This window comes from Nelumbo lutea, chromosome 1, assembly GCF_056320005.1.
Source record: "Nelumbo lutea isolate HS-2025 chromosome 1, American lotus-T2T, whole genome shotgun sequence".
In the NCBI taxonomy this organism is placed as follows: Eukaryota; Viridiplantae; Streptophyta; class Magnoliopsida; order Proteales; family Nelumbonaceae; genus Nelumbo; species Nelumbo lutea.
The window spans coordinates 195,822,313-195,830,201 of NC_142684.1; positions in this window are offsets into that span (position 1 = coordinate 195,822,313).

Genomic DNA, 7,889 nt, shown 5'->3' on the forward strand with positions numbered 1-7,889 from the left:
TGAGGAACCATCAGATCTCCCCGTGATAATTTCCGCAGCGCTGAATCCCATACAAAGAGAAAAATTATTAAGAGTGCTGCGGGAACACAAAAATGCTATAGCTTGGAAGGTAGAAGATATCAAAGGCATTAATCCATCAATCTGCACTCACAGAATTTTGATGGAAGAGGACAGCAAGCCTTTCCGTTCAACCCCAAAGGCGCCTGAACCCCAACATGAAAGAAGTAGTAAAGGCTGAAATAATTAAGTTGTTAGATGCTGGGATCATTTATCCTATTTCTGATAGTTCTTGGGTAAGCCCTGTGCAAGTTGTGCCCAAAAAAGGGGGTACGACTGTTGTTCCAAATGAGAAAAATGAACTCATCCCTACTAGAACCGTTACCGGATGGCGTGTGTGTATTGACTATAGAAAATTAAATGAAGCCACCCGGAAGGACCATTTCCCTCTCCCATTTATGGATCAAATGTTGGAGAGGCTAGCCGGGCATGAGTATTATTGTTTCTTGGATGGATATTCAGGGTATAACCAGATACCAATTGCACCAGAAGATCAAGAAAAGACCACTTTTACTTGCCCATATGGAACCTTTGCATACCGAAGGATGCCCTTTGGGTTATGCAATGCCCCAGCAACCTTTCAGCGATGTATGATGTCTATATTTTCTGATATGGTTGAAAAATTTATTGAGATCTTCATGGATGATTTTTCAGTTTTTGGCTCTTCGTTTGATGCATGTTTGAATAATCTGGAATAGGTGCTTACTAGATGTAAAGAAACACATCTTGTGTTGAATTGGGAGAAATGTCATTTTATGGTGCAAGAAGGCATAGTGCTTGGACACAAGATCTCTCAAAGAGGTATAGAAGTCGACAAGGCCAAGGTGGAGGCAATTGAAAAATTGCCAACCCCAACATTTGTTCATTCTTTGAGAAGTTTCTTAGGACATGTCGGATTCTATAGAAGGTTTATTAAAGATTTCTCAAAAATTTCCAAGCCATTATCTACCTTGCTTCAGAAAGAAGTACCTTTTGAATTTTCAACTGAATGCCTTCATGCTTTCAACATCTTGAAAGACAAATTTATCCATCCACCTATCATGGTAGCACCAGATTGGACCCTCCCATTTGAATTAATGTGTGATGCGAGTGATTTTGCTATAGGAGCTATTTTAGGACAAAGAATGAACAAACATTTTCAGCCAATTTACTATGCTAGCAGAACCTTGACTGGACCCCAACTCAATTACACCACCACAGAAAAGGAGCTGTTAGCAGTAATATTTGCACTTGATAAGTTTCGTTCATATCTGATATTATCCAAGGTTATTGTTCACACAGATCACTCGGCATTAAGGCACTTGCTTACCAAGCAAAACTCAAAACCAAGACTGATCAGGTGGATCCTTTTATTGCAAGAGTTTGACATTGAGATTAGAGACCTGAAGGGTGCTGCAAACCTGGCTGCTGACCATCTCTCCCGGTTGGACACGGTAAGCTCAAAAGAGGAGATAACCAGCAACATTCGAGAAGAATTTCCGGATGAGCAATTGTACTCAATACAGAAATACTCATATCCTTGGTATGCTGATTTTGCTAATTATCTAGCTACACAAGTCCTTCCTCCTAACCTTTCATATCAACAGAAAAAGAAATTCCTTTCTGATGTAAAATACTATCTGTGGGAGGAACCCTTTTTGTATAAATTGTGTGTAGATCAGATCATAAGGAGATGTGTCCCCGAGGAGGAGATGGAGTCGGTACTCCAATTTTGCCATGATAAAGAAGCAGGAGGTCATTTTGGAGCTAGTCGCACTGCAGCCAAGGTTTTGCAATCAGGTTTTTATTGGCCCACACTTTTCAAAGATGCCCATCGATATGTGTCCACATGTGACAAATGCCAAAGATCGGGAAACATTTCCCGACGGAATGAAATGCCCCTTTCTAATATTTTAATCTGTGAAATCTTTGATGTTTGGGGTATAGATTTCATGGGACCTTTCCCGAATTCTTTTGGGAATAAGTACATCCTCGTTGCAGTTGACTATGTATCCAAATGGGTAGAAGCCATGGCTTTACCCACAAATGACTCAAGAAGGGTGGTACACTTCCTAAAGAAGCTATTCTCCCGATTTGGCACTCCGCGAGCTATAATTAGTGATAGGGGAACTCACTTCTGCAATAGCCAATTTGAGAGGTTAATGCAGAAATATGAAATTACACATAAATTAGCTACCCCTTATCATCGTCAAACCAGTGGCCAAGTGGAGTTGGCTAACAGGGAACTCAAAAGAATTCTGGAAAAGACCGTAGCATCCGCCAGAAAAGATTGGTCCATCAAATTAGATGATGCATTATGGGCATACAAAACTGCATTTAAGACACCCATTGGCATGTCCCCCTACAGATTGGTCTTTGGTAAAGCATGCCATTTACCAGTTGAATTGGAACACAAGGCCTATTGGGCTCTTAAATTCTTAAATTTTGACATTCAGGCCACAGGGGCTAAAAGGCGGTTGCAATTGAATGAATTGGATGAATTCAGACTTACCACCTATGAGAATGCCAAAGTTTATAAAGAAAGAATAAAAAACTGGCATGATAAGAACTTGCTGAGACGGGATTTTTATGTAGGCCAACAGGTATTGTTATATAATTCCCGTCTCCGCTTGTTTCCAGGTAAGCTGAGATCCAGGTGGTCTGGACCCTTTACCATTTCACAGGTTTTTCCCCATGGGGTTATAGAACTCACCCACCCGGTTCAGGGCACGTTTAAAGTAAATGGTCAGCGCCTGAAACCATATTTAATGGGCGGTACTGTACCCCCTCCATCCACTGTTTATCTTGATAACCAATAATCTCTTATGCTTGCTCATGAACAAGTTAAGGAATCTTTTTGTCATTTATCTTTTTAGAATATAAGTTAGTAAAATAAAGATCTTTTTCTCAAAATTCCAATTCTTTAAGGACTCAGTTCATCATTTTCTTTTCTTCAGTTTGCTCTAGCAAGTGTGATCCCCTAACACTACGAACATTGAGGACAATGTTCATCTTAAGTGTGGGGGAGTGAGCCCGAGGCTAGGGTATGGGGGCTGAAACCATGCACCTCATTCACCCCAACACACATATGCAGGCAATGACATAACCAAAAAAGACTGGAACCCCTCAAGTTCATTACTATTTATTTGATGATTTTTTTTTAAGAAGGAATTCAATGAGTTGAGGGAGACTGATGTACTTATTAAGTTTTTATTCTTGTGAATGACCCAATTTGATATATGCATGAGAAAATGGGAGCTGAATATGCTTTTCAGCATGACTAGCCCTAACTATCTTCATGTGTATGGAAGCCCTTGATTTTATGGTTAATGGTCAAGAGAGCTAGTGCACATCTGAAGTGCTGATTCTTGAGGTTCAAAAGCCCAAATTGACTCCGCTATTTTGAGCTGAATAGTAAAACTAGCAGCTCAGAACATGAGTCCTACCTCAAGTAAGTGACCAGTGTGAGATGGAGCATAAGATGCACTCACACCAAAAAAAAAAAAAAAAAAGAAAAAGAAAAGGGTGAGATGGAGCATAAGATGCACTCACCCTTAGAAATAAGTAATTGTGGTGACAACCGAGGTTCAAAGGGGCACTCTAAAGTTGAACTCTCATTGAGATTTAGTTACAGATGTGAAACTTAGTGAAATTTGATTATTAACCTTGACAATTAAGGAGCTGATTTATATATGAATTAGGAGTGAAGGCTAGACTATGATGAAATTCATATTCTCCTTTCCTTGGATCTGATACATATCTTAAATGGTAATTTACAAGAATAAGAGTTGAGCACTTACAAAAGTTCCCCGACTACTCAATGCATTTCTATCTTAAAAAGTTCACCAAGTAAATGGTGAGAACAGAACGGGGGAATGTTAAGTTTATGGCTGATGTCTTTGCTTGAGGACAAGCAAAAGCTTAAGTGTGGGGGTATTTGATGAACCTACAATTTATCTATATTTTATGAGGTTTTTGCATGAAATTTTATGCTAGTTTAATTAGATTTTGCCCTATTTTAGCTTGATTGCAAGAAAGATTTCAGGGGGAGCCAAATCAACAAAAATAAGGCAAAAGCAAGAAAAGAAAGCCCAAAATTTATCAAGTTCAGTCCGGCCCAGCCATGAGAGCAAGGGAGTTTCATTCGGCCCAAGTAGTGCAAGCTAACTCTTTGGAAAACCCAAGGGAAGAAGCCTAGAAAGAAGGAAATTTCGGCCCAACCCATTTTTAGCCAAAATAACAGCCTAGAGTGTAAGCCCACATGAGCTCAAAAGCAAGCTAAGTTGTAGCCCAAATAGCAGCCCAAAGGGAGCTAGGGGCGGCAACTCCTAGATGTTTCTTGAAGAGAAGGAGGGAGCACTCTAGAAGGTTCGGCCACCTTGAGAGAAGAGAAGAGAAGAAGGCTAGGCGCAAGGAAGAAGAAGAAGAAGGGCTGAAGGAAGTTCAAGACAAGCAAGCTAGAAGAAGAAGGTGAGTTCGAATTGAGGGTTTGTGATTCAAAGATCTTTTGTAATAAATCATTTGTAGTTTCATTCTCTTTTGATTTGAATTCAGTTTCTTTGTTATATTTTCTTTGTTCTTTCTCCTTGTTTCCATTCTTCATTGATGTATTTCAGCTTGTAAAATTTTAGTTCAGCAATCTAATTCTTTTTGATTCATTCAAATGGTCATGAATTGTACTTGAAGTTTCTTGAATAAGGGTGTTATTGTAGAGTAATTTGGCCAACTAACCTTCAAAACTCAGATCTGAACTCTCAGATCTGAGATTGCAAGATCTGAATTGCTTGAAAGAGAATTCAGATCTGCAATTTTCAGATTGGCCGAATTAATCTACAGTTTGGAATTCTTAGAGTGCTTGAGAGAGACTTTAGGAATTCAGATCTACTATTCAAGAACTGAATTGAGTGCAAGGTTAGAGATAACTTGCACAATTCAGTTGGTGATCAATTCATATTTGAATTGATGCCTTAGAAGTGTTTGAAGAAATGCATGCATGGGGATTAGATTCTTGCTAGAGATAGAAGAACCGTCACTCATGCATAGGATGAACATGCGCTTGAGAGAGGCTGTTCATGACCTTGGGGTTTCACCAAACCAAGGCTTAATCATGATTTATTCGAATGATCCAAATTGATAGATTGCTGAATTCTGAGATTGACATTTACTGCTTACTCTTCTAACCTGATTTGTAGGCAATTGGGCCAATGATTTAGATAGATTTTAATTTAGGATTTCTTAGCTTTCATTAGAATTTTGATTTATTTGTTGATCAGATAAGAAGTGCTCAATTTAGTATTGGTAATTGTTTCCTAAATCCTCGTGGGAACGATACTTCACTCACTACTTTATTACTTGAACGGCTAGTGCACTTGCTAGTGTCACAATGAGCCACACATCATAGCTCACTACAGATCCAAGGGTATACAGATGTCGATTTTCAGTCGGATCCAGATGATAGAAAGTCTACATCTGCATATGTTTTCAGAATAGGATCATGTGCTGTTTGCTGGACAAATAGCAAACAGGGGTCCACTGCTGACTCCACGACTGAGGCCGAGTACATTGCCCCTAGTGTGGCTACCAAAGAAACTTTGTGGATAAAGAAATTCGTTCACGAGTTGGGAGTAGTTCTGTCCAGCACATCATGCATCCCATTGTTGTGTGACAACAATTGAGCTATTGCTCAGCCTAAGGAGCCACGAGCCCACTCGAAGTCGAAGCACATCGAGAGGAAGTACCATGTACTAAGGGATTTTGTTGGTAGAGGGGACATCCTGATTCAGAAGGTAGCGTCAGTGAAAAATGTAGTAGACCCATTGACGAAGCCACTATCACAGAAAGTGTTTGAAAAACACGTGGAAAGTATGGGACTCCGGCTAGTACCTGATTGGACCTAAGTCCAAGTGGGAGCTGTTAGACAGTTTTGTATGCCCTTAGCTTCAATCAAGATGATGTACTTTTTTAGTTTATTGTAAATGAATAAAAGTTCATATTTGATTCATGTTCCCTTGGTATGTTTCTGTGTAATACCCTTAAACTAGACACTTAATGAGACTTGTGTTAGTTTAGAATGTTCACAGCCAGTGGGTCGGTCTGGGGAGACCTATCCTGACAAGGCTGACACTGTGGTGCCACCAAGTCGGTTGGGGTGGCCTGTCTCAGCTGCCAGGGTCAGAACCTAGGCACATATAGTGTAGGATTAATTAAATCTTTGAACTGGACCAGATTTCCAATATTGCCCTGGACCTTGGAGATTGATGGGCAAAACTGGAAAGTTACACCTGACCCCTTGACTCGATTACTGCACTAGGTGTCGGATTGGGCTGTCTTTGATGTACCAATAAGTGAGATCCTTAGCGGGGATCAAACCCTGGGTATGTTGGGACAGTTTGAGAATTCATCTGAGTGGATGATCATAATGATAGGATCAGCCTCTTTGTCAGACAAAGGTAATGATCGCGGATGCACTCTCACTAATGGAAACCAAGACTACCGATAGCCGATTTCAATCATTGAGATTTTTTTTGCAAAATATATTTTATATGAAATATAAAAGTATATATATTATGGTTTCAAAATGATTTGCAAAAAGGTTTTAATTCCCGGGATCCATACATGTAGAGAGTGCAACACTGTTCCTTGCAGTCGAGGGAGAGGTCCTCTATTGTCGGGTAATGTATGATCATTATGGGCTGTGAGGTTAAGTGGAAGACTATTGAGGATAATACCTAATGGGCTAATCTTGCATCTGCCCACAGTCCCTGGGTGTTACAAGGTGGCTTGGCCCAGGGACCACTTAGGGTAAGTTTTGGGCCCATAGGGCCCATAAGATGGGTTTCAGGGGGTGCACTATTCATAACAGTGTATTCGGCCAGGCCTTGTAACAAAGGATGGGCCGAACCCATGTGGCTGATGTGTAGATCAATGTTTGGGTCCCACGCCATACAAGGAAGCCCAACTAGGTAGCAGTTTGGAAGGCTAAGTGAATAGATACCCTTAAATGGGCCTTAAGCCCATTCGAACTAGGCTAATTTGATTAGTCACTTAAAGGGGCGAATTCTGAGTTGGATCAGCTTATAGGATTGGGCCCATACCCTATCCACTTAGAGAGTCCAAGATCTAAATAAGATTTAGATCTGGAAGTCTCTTAATTAGATTAGGAGATGGCTGATCTGATCTACAGATAAGATAAGGGTTATCCCTTATCACTTAAAGGGACTTTTTATCCAAATATGATTTGGATTAGCAACTCCTAATGGGATTAGGAGCTGATCCCTTTAAGATTATAAAAGGAGGAGGGGGTGGCAGCCTTTAGACATGCAACCAACACACTCTTGTCTTCAGAGCTGAGATCACAAGAAGAGAGAATTCTACACCCTGCGAATATTCTCTTGTCGCTTCCTTCCTGTAGCCACCGCCTCCAGCAGTTCAATCTCCAGTTCTTGGGAGAAATAAAGATTTGATCTTGATACTAATCTTTTGGGGAAAATATTGGTTGGAGTTGTATTCACAGGCCATCCAGTTGATTCTTGCGCCGGGTCAAGTTCTTTTGGAAGAACACTGTTGATTCTGCTCCACCCTTCACTGCACCATCTTCAGTGGGAGCAGATTTTGATCCTTCCTTCGGCATGAACACCTCCATTAGGAGACACTGCTTCTCTGTATTAGGTATAATCCCTCCCTACTTTTTTTGGTTCAGATCTGGTTCAGTTTATGGTTCAAGAATGATCCTTAAAATATGATTTTCTAAATAGGGAATTCGATTCCCAGTTGAAGGGAGAGAAAAATTTTTGAAATTCGCCCCCTTATTCCGCAATCTTTGGGCGTCCATGTGATGGATATCCTATCCCTTC